This window comes from Sphaerodactylus townsendi, linkage group LG02, assembly GCF_021028975.2.
Source record: "Sphaerodactylus townsendi isolate TG3544 linkage group LG02, MPM_Stown_v2.3, whole genome shotgun sequence".
Classification (NCBI taxonomy): Eukaryota; Metazoa; Chordata; class Lepidosauria; order Squamata; family Sphaerodactylidae; genus Sphaerodactylus; species Sphaerodactylus townsendi.
In genome coordinates this window covers 107220276-107232775 of record NC_059426.1, presented here as the reverse complement: position 1 = coordinate 107232775, position 12500 = coordinate 107220276, and the positions used below count along the sequence as shown (strand labels likewise).

General features: G+C 85.0%; 1 protein-coding gene across 6 annotated transcripts in view; it reads right to left on the bottom strand.

Annotated features, from left to right (window-relative positions):
• The window catches only part of LDLRAD3 (low density lipoprotein receptor class A domain containing 3), a 164312-nt gene that overhangs the window by 93614 nt on the left and 58198 nt on the right, over nt 1–12500 (bottom strand). The gene's annotated exons all lie outside the window — the stretch shown is intronic.

The window sequence follows — 12500 nt, the reverse complement described above, 5'->3', positions numbered from 1 at the left end:
TCAGCTAGCTCACAGCCATCCCATTGTTTAAAGTACTTTAACACCTGTTGACTCCCAAATCTGAGCCTTTATTGTCTTAGAAATAACACCTTTACTAAGGCCGTTTCCGCACGGCCTCCTTGCGCCCCCATGCCGCCAAGAGTGCTGGCGGCGTGGGGGAACGCTATTCCCGCTACCGCTGCTTGCCGCAAGCATGCGAGGCAGGCCAGCGGATTTTGCCGCCGCAGGAGAGGCGGCTCCGCGCAGGAACCGCCTGCGTTAAGCCCTCCGTTCTACTCCACGATGTCCTCGTCGTGCAGCCTGCTGGCCGTCGTCCCCCCCCCCCCCCACCCCCCCCCCCCCCCACCCCCCCCCCCCCCCACCCCCCCCCCCCCCCACCCCCCCCCCCCCCCACCCCCCCCCCCCCCCACCCCCCCCCCCCCCCACCCCCCCCCCCCCCCACCCCCCCCCCCCCCCACCCCCCCCCCCCCCCACCCCCCCCCCCCCCCACCCCCCCCCCCCCCCACCCCCCCCCCCCCCCACCCCCCCCCCCCCCCACCCCCCCCCCCCCCCACCCCCCCCCCCCCCCACCCCCCCCCCCCCCCACCCCCCCCCCCCCCCACCCCCCCCCCCCCCCACCCCCCCCCCCCCCCACCCCCCCCCCCCCCCACCCCCCCCCCCCCCCACCCCCCCCCCCCCCCACCCCCCCCCCCCCCCACCCCCCCCCCCCCCCACCCCCCCCCCCCCCCACCCCCCCCCCCCCCCACCCCCCCCCCCCCCCACCCCCCCCCCCCCCCACCCCCCCCCCCCCCCACCCCCCCCCCCCCCCACCCCCCCCCCCCCCCACCCCCCCCCCCCCCCACCCCCCCCCCCCCCCACCCCCCCCCCCCCCCACCCCCCCCCCCCCCCACCCCCCCCCCCCCCCACCCCCCCCCCCCCCCACCCCCCCCCCCCCCCACCCCCCCCCCCCCCCACCCCCCCCCCCCCCCACCCCCCCCCCCCCCCACCCCCCCCCCCCCCCACCCCCCCCCCCCCCCACCCCCCCCCCCCCCCACCCCCCCCCCCCCCCACCCCCCCCCCCCCCCACCCCCCCCCCCCCCCACCCCCCCCCCCCCCCACCCCCCCCCCCCCCCACCCCCCCCCCCCCCCACCCCCCCCCCCCCCCACCCCCCCCCCCCCCCACCCCCCCCCCCCCCCACCCCCCCCCCCCCCCACCCCCCCCCCCCCCCACCCCCCCCCCCCCCCACCCCCCCCCCCCCCCACCCCCCCCCCCCCCCACCCCCCCCCCCCCCCACCCCCCCCCCCCCCCACCCCCCCCCCCCCCCACCCCCCCCCCCCCCCACCCCCCCCCCCCCCCACCCCCCCCCCCCCCCACCCCCCCCCCCCCCCACCCCCCCCCCCCCCCACCCCCCCCCCCCCCCACCCCCCCCCCCCCCCACCCCCCCCCCCCCCCACCCCCCCCCCCCCCCACCCCCCCCCCCCCCCACCCCCCCCCCCCCCCACCCCCCCCCCCCCCCACCCCCCCCCCCCCCCACCCCCCCCCCCCCCCACCCCCCCCCCCCCCCACCCCCCCCCCCCCCCACCCCCCCCCCCCCCCACCCCCCCCCCCCCCCACCCCCCCCCCCCCCCACCCCCCCCCCCCCCCACCCCCCCCCCCCCCCACCCCCCCCCCCCCCCACCCCCCCCCCCCCCCACCCCCCCCCCCCCCCACCCCCCCCCCCCCCCACCCCCCCCCCCCCCCACCCCCCCCCCCCCCCACCCCCCCCCCCCCCCACCCCCCCCCCCCCCCACCCCCCCCCCCCCCCACCCCCCCCCCCCCCCACCCCCCCCCCCCCCCACCCCCCCCCCCCCCCACCCCCCCCCCCCCCCACCCCCCCCCCCCCCCACCCCCCCCCCCCCCCACCCCCCCCCCCCCCCACCCCCCCCCCCCCCCACCCCCCCCCCCCCCCACCCCCCCCCCCCCCCACCCCCCCCCCCCCCCACCCCCCCCCCCCCCCACCCCCCCCCCCCCCCACCCCCCCCCCCCCCCACCCCCCCCCCCCCCCACCCCCCCCCCCCCCCACCCCCCCCCCCCCCCACCCCCCCCCCCCCCCACCCCCCCCCCCCCCCACCCCCCCCCCCCCCCACCCCCCCCCCCCCCCACCCCCCCCCCCCCCCACCCCCCCCCCCCCCCACCCCCCCCCCCCCCCACCCCCCCCCCCCCCCACCCCCCCCCCCCCCCACCCCCCCCCCCCCCCACCCCCCCCCCCCCCCACCCCCCCCCCCCCCCACCCCCCCCCCCCCCCACCCCCCCCCCCCCCCACCCCCCCCCCCCCCCACCCCCCCCCCCCCCCACCCCCCCCCCCCCCCACCCCCCCCCCCCCCCACCCCCCCCCCCCCCCACCCCCCCCCCCCCCCACCCCCCCCCCCCCCCACCCCCCCCCCCCCCCACCCCCCCCCCCCCCCACCCCCCCCCCCCCCCACCCCCCCCCCCCCCCACCCCCCCCCCCCCCCACCCCCCCCCCCCCCCACCCCCCCCCCCCCCCACCCCCCCCCCCCCCCACCCCCCCCCCCCCCCACCCCCCCCCCCCCCCACCCCCCCCCCCCCCCACCCCCCCCCCCCCCCACCCCCCCCCCCCCCCACCCCCCCCCCCCCCCACCCCCCCCCCCCCCCACCCCCCCCCCCCCCCACCCCCCCCCCCCCCCACCCCCCCCCCCCCCCACCCCCCCCCCCCCCCACCCCCCCCCCCCCCCACCCCCCCCCCCCCCCACCCCCCCCCCCCCCCACCCCCCCCCCCCCCCACCCCCCCCCCCCCCCACCCCCCCCCCCCCCCACCCCCCCCCCCCCCCACCCCCCCCCCCCCCCACCCCCCCCCCCCCCCACCCCCCCCCCCCCCCACCCCCCCCCCCCCCCACCCCCCCCCCCCCCCACCCCCCCCCCCCCCCACCCCCCCCCCCCCCCACCCCCCCCCCCCCCCACCCCCCCCCCCCCCCACCCCCCCCCCCCCCCACCCCCCCCCCCCCCCACCCCCCCCCCCCCCCACCCCCCCCCCCCCCCACCCCCCCCCCCCCCCACCCCCCCCCCCCCCCACCCCCCCCCCCCCCCACCCCCCCCCCCCCCCACCCCCCCCCCCCCCCACCCCCCCCCCCCCCCACCCCCCCCCCCCCCCACCCCCCCCCCCCCCCACCCCCCCCCCCCCCCACCCCCCCCCCCCCCCACCCCCCCCCCCCCCCACCCCCCCCCCCCCCCACCCCCCCCCCCCCCCACCCCCCCCCCCCCCCACCCCCCCCCCCCCCCACCCCCCCCCCCCCCCACCCCCCCCCCCCCCCACCCCCCCCCCCCCCCACCCCCCCCCCCCCCCACCCCCCCCCCCCCCCACCCCCCCCCCCCCCCACCCCCCCCCCCCCCCACCCCCCCCCCCCCCCACCCCCCCCCCCCCCCACCCCCCCCCCCCCCCACCCCCCCCCCCCCCCACCCCCCCCCCCCCCCACCCCCCCCCCCCCCCACCCCCCCCCCCCCCCACCCCCCCCCCCCCCCACCCCCCCCCCCCCCCACCCCCCCCCCCCCCCACCCCCCCCCCCCCCCACCCCCCCCCCCCCCCACCCCCCCCCCCCCCCACCCCCCCCCCCCCCCACCCCCCCCCCCCCCCACCCCCCCCCCCCCCCACCCCCCCCCCCCCCCACCCCCCCCCCCCCCCACCCCCCCCCCCCCCCACCCCCCCCCCCCCCCACCCCCCCCCCCCCCCACCCCCCCCCCCCCCCACCCCCCCCCCCCCCCACCCCCCCCCCCCCCCACCCCCCCCCCCCCCCACCCCCCCCCCCCCCCACCCCCCCCCCCCCCCACCCCCCCCCCCCCCCACCCCCCCCCCCCCCCACCCCCCCCCCCCCCCACCCCCCCCCCCCCCCACCCCCCCCCCCCCCCACCCCCCCCCCCCCCCACCCCCCCCCCCCCCCACCCCCCCCCCCCCCCACCCCCCCCCCCCCCCACCCCCCCCCCCCCCCACCCCCCCCCCCCCCCACCCCCCCCCCCCCCCACCCCCCCCCCCCCCCACCCCCCCCCCCCCCCACCCCCCCCCCCCCCCACCCCCCCCCCCCCCCACCCCCCCCCCCCCCCACCCCCCCCCCCCCCCACCCCCCCCCCCCCCCACCCCCCCCCCCCCCCACCCCCCCCCCCCCCCACCCCCCCCCCCCCCCACCCCCCCCCCCCCCCACCCCCCCCCCCCCCCACCCCCCCCCCCCCCCACCCCCCCCCCCCCCCACCCCCCCCCCCCCCCACCCCCCCCCCCCCCCACCCCCCCCCCCCCCCACCCCCCCCCCCCCCCACCCCCCCCCCCCCCCACCCCCCCCCCCCCCCACCCCCCCCCCCCCCCACCCCCCCCCCCCCCCACCCCCCCCCCCCCCCACCCCCCCCCCCCCCCACCCCCCCCCCCCCCCACCCCCCCCCCCCCCCACCCCCCCCCCCCCCCACCCCCCCCCCCCCCCACCCCCCCCCCCCCCCACCCCCCCCCCCCCCCACCCCCCCCCCCCCCCACCCCCCCCCCCCCCCACCCCCCCCCCCCCCCACCCCCCCCCCCCCCCACCCCCCCCCCCCCCCACCCCCCCCCCCCCCCACCCCCCCCCCCCCCCACCCCCCCCCCCCCCCACCCCCCCCCCCCCCCACCCCCCCCCCCCCCCACCCCCCCCCCCCCCCACCCCCCCCCCCCCCCACCCCCCCCCCCCCCCACCCCCCCCCCCCCCCACCCCCCCCCCCCCCCACCCCCCCCCCCCCCCACCCCCCCCCCCCCCCACCCCCCCCCCCCCCCACCCCCCCCCCCCCCCACCCCCCCCCCCCCCCACCCCCCCCCCCCCCCACCCCCCCCCCCCCCCACCCCCCCCCCCCCCCACCCCCCCCCCCCCCCACCCCCCCCCCCCCCCACCCCCCCCCCCCCCCACCCCCCCCCCCCCCCACCCCCCCCCCCCCCCACCCCCCCCCCCCCCCACCCCCCCCCCCCCCCACCCCCCCCCCCCCCCACCCCCCCCCCCCCCCACCCCCCCCCCCCCCCACCCCCCCCCCCCCCCACCCCCCCCCCCCCCCACCCCCCCCCCCCCCCACCCCCCCCCCCCCCCACCCCCCCCCCCCCCCACCCCCCCCCCCCCCCACCCCCCCCCCCCCCCACCCCCCCCCCCCCCCACCCCCCCCCCCCCCCACCCCCCCCCCCCCCCACCCCCCCCCCCCCCCACCCCCCCCCCCCCCCACCCCCCCCCCCCCCCACCCCCCCCCCCCCCCACCCCCCCCCCCCCCCACCCCCCCCCCCCCCCACCCCCCCCCCCCCCCACCCCCCCCCCCCCCCACCCCCCCCCCCCCCCACCCCCCCCCCCCCCCACCCCCCCCCCCCCCCACCCCCCCCCCCCCCCACCCCCCCCCCCCCCCACCCCCCCCCCCCCCCACCCCCCCCCCCCCCCACCCCCCCCCCCCCCCACCCCCCCCCCCCCCCACCCCCCCCCCCCCCCACCCCCCCCCCCCCCCACCCCCCCCCCCCCCCACCCCCCCCCCCCCCCACCCCCCCCCCCCCCCACCCCCCCCCCCCCCCACCCCCCCCCCCCCCCACCCCCCCCCCCCCCCACCCCCCCCCCCCCCCACCCCCCCCCCCCCCCACCCCCCCCCCCCCCCACCCCCCCCCCCCCCCACCCCCCCCCCCCCCCACCCCCCCCCCCCCCCACCCCCCCCCCCCCCCACCCCCCCCCCCCCCCACCCCCCCCCCCCCCCACCCCCCCCCCCCCCCACCCCCCCCCCCCCCCACCCCCCCCCCCCCCCACCCCCCCCCCCCCCCACCCCCCCCCCCCCCCACCCCCCCCCCCCCCCACCCCCCCCCCCCCCCACCCCCCCCCCCCCCCACCCCCCCCCCCCCCCACCCCCCCCCCCCCCCACCCCCCCCCCCCCCCACCCCCCCCCCCCCCCACCCCCCCCCCCCCCCACCCCCCCCCCCCCCCACCCCCCCCCCCCCCCACCCCCCCCCCCCCCCACCCCCCCCCCCCCCCACCCCCCCCCCCCCCCACCCCCCCCCCCCCCCACCCCCCCCCCCCCCCACCCCCCCCCCCCCCCACCCCCCCCCCCCCCCACCCCCCCCCCCCCCCACCCCCCCCCCCCCCCACCCCCCCCCCCCCCCACCCCCCCCCCCCCCCACCCCCCCCCCCCCCCACCCCCCCCCCCCCCCACCCCCCCCCCCCCCCACCCCCCCCCCCCCCCACCCCCCCCCCCCCCCACCCCCCCCCCCCCCCACCCCCCCCCCCCCCCACCCCCCCCCCCCCCCACCCCCCCCCCCCCCCACCCCCCCCCCCCCCCACCCCCCCCCCCCCCCACCCCCCCCCCCCCCCACCCCCCCCCCCCCCCACCCCCCCCCCCCCCCACCCCCCCCCCCCCCCACCCCCCCCCCCCCCCACCCCCCCCCCCCCCCACCCCCCCCCCCCCCCACCCCCCCCCCCCCCCACCCCCCCCCCCCCCCACCCCCCCCCCCCCCCACCCCCCCCCCCCCCCACCCCCCCCCCCCCCCACCCCCCCCCCCCCCCACCCCCCCCCCCCCCCACCCCCCCCCCCCCCCACCCCCCCCCCCCCCCACCCCCCCCCCCCCCCACCCCCCCCCCCCCCCACCCCCCCCCCCCCCCACCCCCCCCCCCCCCCACCCCCCCCCCCCCCCACCCCCCCCCCCCCCCACCCCCCCCCCCCCCCACCCCCCCCCCCCCCCACCCCCCCCCCCCCCCACCCCCCCCCCCCCCCACCCCCCCCCCCCCCCACCCCCCCCCCCCCCCACCCCCCCCCCCCCCCACCCCCCCCCCCCCCCACCCCCCCCCCCCCCCACCCCCCCCCCCCCCCACCCCCCCCCCCCCCCACCCCCCCCCCCCCCCACCCCCCCCCCCCCCCACCCCCCCCCCCCCCCACCCCCCCCCCCCCCCACCCCCCCCCCCCCCCACCCCCCCCCCCCCCCACCCCCCCCCCCCCCCACCCCCCCCCCCCCCCACCCCCCCCCCCCCCCACCCCCCCCCCCCCCCACCCCCCCCCCCCCCCACCCCCCCCCCCCCCCACCCCCCCCCCCCCCCACCCCCCCCCCCCCCCACCCCCCCCCCCCCCCACCCCCCCCCCCCCCCACCCCCCCCCCCCCCCACCCCCCCCCCCCCCCACCCCCCCCCCCCCCCACCCCCCCCCCCCCCCACCCCCCCCCCCCCCCACCCCCCCCCCCCCCCACCCCCCCCCCCCCCCACCCCCCCCCCCCCCCACCCCCCCCCCCCCCCACCCCCCCCCCCCCCCACCCCCCCCCCCCCCCACCCCCCCCCCCCCCCACCCCCCCCCCCCCCCACCCCCCCCCCCCCCCACCCCCCCCCCCCCCCACCCCCCCCCCCCCCCACCCCCCCCCCCCCCCACCCCCCCCCCCCCCCACCCCCCCCCCCCCCCACCCCCCCCCCCCCCCACCCCCCCCCCCCCCCACCCCCCCCCCCCCCCACCCCCCCCCCCCCCCACCCCCCCCCCCCCCCACCCCCCCCCCCCCCCACCCCCCCCCCCCCCCACCCCCCCCCCCCCCCACCCCCCCCCCCCCCCACCCCCCCCCCCCCCCACCCCCCCCCCCCCCCACCCCCCCCCCCCCCCACCCCCCCCCCCCCCCACCCCCCCCCCCCCCCACCCCCCCCCCCCCCCACCCCCCCCCCCCCCCACCCCCCCCCCCCCCCACCCCCCCCCCCCCCCACCCCCCCCCCCCCCCACCCCCCCCCCCCCCCACCCCCCCCCCCCCCCACCCCCCCCCCCCCCCACCCCCCCCCCCCCCCACCCCCCCCCCCCCCCACCCCCCCCCCCCCCCACCCCCCCCCCCCCCCACCCCCCCCCCCCCCCACCCCCCCCCCCCCCCACCCCCCCCCCCCCCCACCCCCCCCCCCCCCCACCCCCCCCCCCCCCCACCCCCCCCCCCCCCCACCCCCCCCCCCCCCCACCCCCCCCCCCCCCCACCCCCCCCCCCCCCCACCCCCCCCCCCCCCCACCCCCCCCCCCCCCCACCCCCCCCCCCCCCCACCCCCCCCCCCCCCCACCCCCCCCCCCCCCCACCCCCCCCCCCCCCCACCCCCCCCCCCCCCCACCCCCCCCCCCCCCCACCCCCCCCCCCCCCCACCCCCCCCCCCCCCCACCCCCCCCCCCCCCCACCCCCCCCCCCCCCCACCCCCCCCCCCCCCCACCCCCCCCCCCCCCCACCCCCCCCCCCCCCCACCCCCCCCCCCCCCCACCCCCCCCCCCCCCCACCCCCCCCCCCCCCCACCCCCCCCCCCCCCCACCCCCCCCCCCCCCCACCCCCCCCCCCCCCCACCCCCCCCCCCCCCCACCCCCCCCCCCCCCCACCCCCCCCCCCCCCCACCCCCCCCCCCCCCCACCCCCCCCCCCCCCCACCCCCCCCCCCCCCCACCCCCCCCCCCCCCCACCCCCCCCCCCCCCCACCCCCCCCCCCCCCCACCCCCCCCCCCCCCCACCCCCCCCCCCCCCCACCCCCCCCCCCCCCCACCCCCCCCCCCCCCCACCCCCCCCCCCCCCCACCCCCCCCCCCCCCCACCCCCCCCCCCCCCCACCCCCCCCCCCCCCCACCCCCCCCCCCCCCCACCCCCCCCCCCCCCCACCCCCCCCCCCCCCCACCCCCCCCCCCCCCCACCCCCCCCCCCCCCCACCCCCCCCCCCCCCCACCCCCCCCCCCCCCCACCCCCCCCCCCCCCCACCCCCCCCCCCCCCCACCCCCCCCCCCCCCCACCCCCCCCCCCCCCCACCCCCCCCCCCCCCCACCCCCCCCCCCCCCCACCCCCCCCCCCCCCCACCCCCCCCCCCCCCCACCCCCCCCCCCCCCCACCCCCCCCCCCCCCCACCCCCCCCCCCCCCCACCCCCCCCCCCCCCCACCCCCCCCCCCCCCCACCCCCCCCCCCCCCCACCCCCCCCCCCCCCCACCCCCCCCCCCCCCCACCCCCCCCCCCCCCCACCCCCCCCCCCCCCCACCCCCCCCCCCCCCCACCCCCCCCCCCCCCCACCCCCCCCCCCCCCCACCCCCCCCCCCCCCCACCCCCCCCCCCCCCCACCCCCCCCCCCCCCCACCCCCCCCCCCCCCCACCCCCCCCCCCCCCCACCCCCCCCCCCCCCCACCCCCCCCCCCCCCCACCCCCCCCCCCCCCCACCCCCCCCCCCCCCCACCCCCCCCCCCCCCCACCCCCCCCCCCCCCCACCCCCCCCCCCCCCCACCCCCCCCCCCCCCCACCCCCCCCCCCCCCCACCCCCCCCCCCCCCCACCCCCCCCCCCCCCCACCCCCCCCCCCCCCCACCCCCCCCCCCCCCCACCCCCCCCCCCCCCCACCCCCCCCCCCCCCCACCCCCCCCCCCCCCCACCCCCCCCCCCCCCCACCCCCCCCCCCCCCCACCCCCCCCCCCCCCCACCCCCCCCCCCCCCCACCCCCCCCCCCCCCCACCCCCCCCCCCCCCCACCCCCCCCCCCCCCCACCCCCCCCCCCCCCCACCCCCCCCCCCCCCCACCCCCCCCCCCCCCCACCCCCCCCCCCCCCCACCCCCCCCCCCCCCCACCCCCCCCCCCCCCCACCCCCCCCCCCCCCCACCCCCCCCCCCCCCCACCCCCCCCCCCCCCCACCCCCCCCCCCCCCCACCCCCCCCCCCCCCCACCCCCCCCCCCCCCCACCCCCCCCCCCCCCCACCCCCCCCCCCCCCCACCCCCCCCCCCCCCCACCCCCCCCCCCCCCCACCCCCCCCCCCCCCCACCCCCCCCCCCCCCCACCCCCCCCCCCCCCCACCCCCCCCCCCCCCCACCCCCCCCCCCCCCCACCCCCCCCCCCCCCCACCCCCCCCCCCCCCCACCCCCCCCCCCCCCCACCCCCCCCCCCCCCCACCCCCCCCCCCCCCCACCCCCCCCCCCCCCCACCCCCCCCCCCCCCCACCCCCCCCCCCCCCCACCCCCCCCCCCCCCCACCCCCCCCCCCCCCCACCCCCCCCCCCCCCCACCCCCCCCCCCCCCCACCCCCCCCCCCCCCCACCCCCCCCCCCCCCCACCCCCCCCCCCCCCCCCCCCCCCCCCCCCCCACCCCCTCCCCCCCCCAGCCCCCCCCCCCCAAACCCTCCCCCCCCCCCACCCCCCCCCCCCCCCACCCCCCCCCCCCCCCATCCCCCCCCCCCCCCACCCCCCCCCCCCTCCACCCCCTCCCCCCCCCTTCCACCCCTCCCCCCCCCCTCCCACCCCCCCCCCCCCCCCCCCCCCCCCCCCCCCCCCCCCCCCACCCCCTCCCCCCCCCTCCCCCCCCCCCCCCCCCCCCCCCCCCCCCCAACCCCCCCCGGCACCCACCCCCCCCCCCCCCCAAATTTCCCTGAAAACCCCCCTCCATTTCTATCATCCAATCTATCTTTAAAACCTTTTTATATCTTAGGAACTTGAATGTATGCGCTCTTATGTCTCACTGTGTGTTTGTATTTTTAAACAAATTTATATAAAACTTTTAAATTCAATTTGGACTCTTGCATTACTCTGTGGAATATCCATTGTCAGAATTCCTTCCTCGTATCATACAGTCTAAAAGATCTCCTCCTGGCCCCTCTCGCTGCCAACGTGAGAGCTCATTCCCCTTTGCTACTTTTAAAATCCTATGTGTGCTGTTATATTTTTAGCAGCTGGTGGAGAATCCCTTTAATAAAACCCCTACCCCTGTTAAGGCCGTAACAGCTAAATAATTACAGTCACTGTATCACCTGCAGTTGCCTATGGAGGAGCAAGTGTTGGTTGCTCCCTGTGGGAGGGCTGCAACTATTGGCGGCCATAAATGCGCCATTAACTGTTGTGCATTCAGGAAGATGAGCAGGCATTTGGGAACAGGTGAAGGAGGAGGGAGTTGGTGACATAGGGCCGAGGAGGGAGGAAAGGCAGGAGGGTTCACCCCCTCAGTGGGTACCTTGTGTGCCAATGCAGCTATCTGGAAGGAGGATGAAGACGAGGAGTAAGCTGGTGACACGGAGCCAAGGGGGGAGGAAAGACAGGAGGGGCTAGCCCTCTTGGTGGGCACTAACCCACTAACAGTTTTCTACAGCCTGTTGTATATATGTATATATATAAAGTAAGGCCACTGAGGGTGACTGGAATGGCAAGTAGGTTCATACTAGAGTAGGCAGTCCTTCAAATATGCTGGCTCCAAGCAACATAGAGCTTTAAAGGTCAACACCAGTACTTTGAATTAAACCCAGAAGCAAATTGGGAGCCACTGTAGGGGAAAAAAGACTAGAGAGATATAATTCCTTCGACCCACTACAACCACCTTTATGGTTACAACATTCCATACCAATTGTAGCTTCTGGACAGTCTTCAAGGACACTCCACATAGAATACATTGCAATAATCTAAACTAGATATTACTAGGGCAGGGGTCTGCAACCTGCGGCTCTCCAGATGTTTATGAACTACAATTCCCATCAGCCCCTGCCAGCATGGCCAATTGGGGCTGATGGGAATTGTAGTTCATGAACATCTGGAGAGCTGCAGGTTGCAGACCCCTGTACCAGGGCATGAGCTACACGGACCAGATATTTCCTGCCAAGGAGCAGGTGCAGTTGGCTTATTGCCTAAAGCTGATGAAAGGCACTCTTGACCACCAAAGCCACCTGTTTAACCAAGAGGAGGTTCAAGTCCAGAAGCACCCCTAACCTTATAACCCTGCTACTTTCAGGAAATACAACCCTATCCGGATAAGGAGACATCCCAGTACCTGAGTCATACCGTGCCCCAACCAATATAACCTCCAAGGGTTTTTTTAATGGGGGTGGGGTTAAGTTTCAGTTTCTTGGCACTCATCCATCCAGAGTTACATGCACTAGTTGCATGTTGAAAAGAATTTCACAAGTACTAGGATCTCTCTCTGGCCCTTTCCACACGGGCGCTGGGGGTGGTGGTGCGCCGGCATAGTTTATGCTGGTGCACCCCCGCGGGATGGTCCCACTGGAAGCGGCGCCGGCGGCACAGTCTTTGCACAGGTTGCGCCACTCCCAAACGCTGCTTACCTCCCGTTGCCTTCTGTTGCGTTGTGGAGGCCAGGGGACATGCCCCCTCTGGCCAGAGCGACGACCCTGGAGAATGAGGCCGGGGGGGGCATGTCTCCTGGCCTGCATAATGTGACAGAAGGAGACGGGAGGTAAGCAGTGTTTGGGAGGGCCGGGGGAGAAACACCAGCTTCCACCTGGTGCGGTTCGCATGGCACCGAATGGAAGCCAGCGTTTGCAAAAAACCTCACTCCCCGAGCGAGGTTCAAAAACACCGTTTGGGCGGGAACTGAGCGCTGCTGCAGCGATTTGGCAGCGGCGGCTGTGCAAATGGTCCCTGCCAAAACGGTGTTTTACCGGCCCGACGCCACCGCTTTTGGCCCGTGCGGAAAGGGCCTCTGTCTCTCTCTCTCTCTCTTCTCTGTCTCTCTGTCTCTCTGTCTCTCTCTCTCTCTCTCACACACACACACACACACACACACAAAAGCAATAAAACTAGTGATGGTGAATAATGAAGTAGAT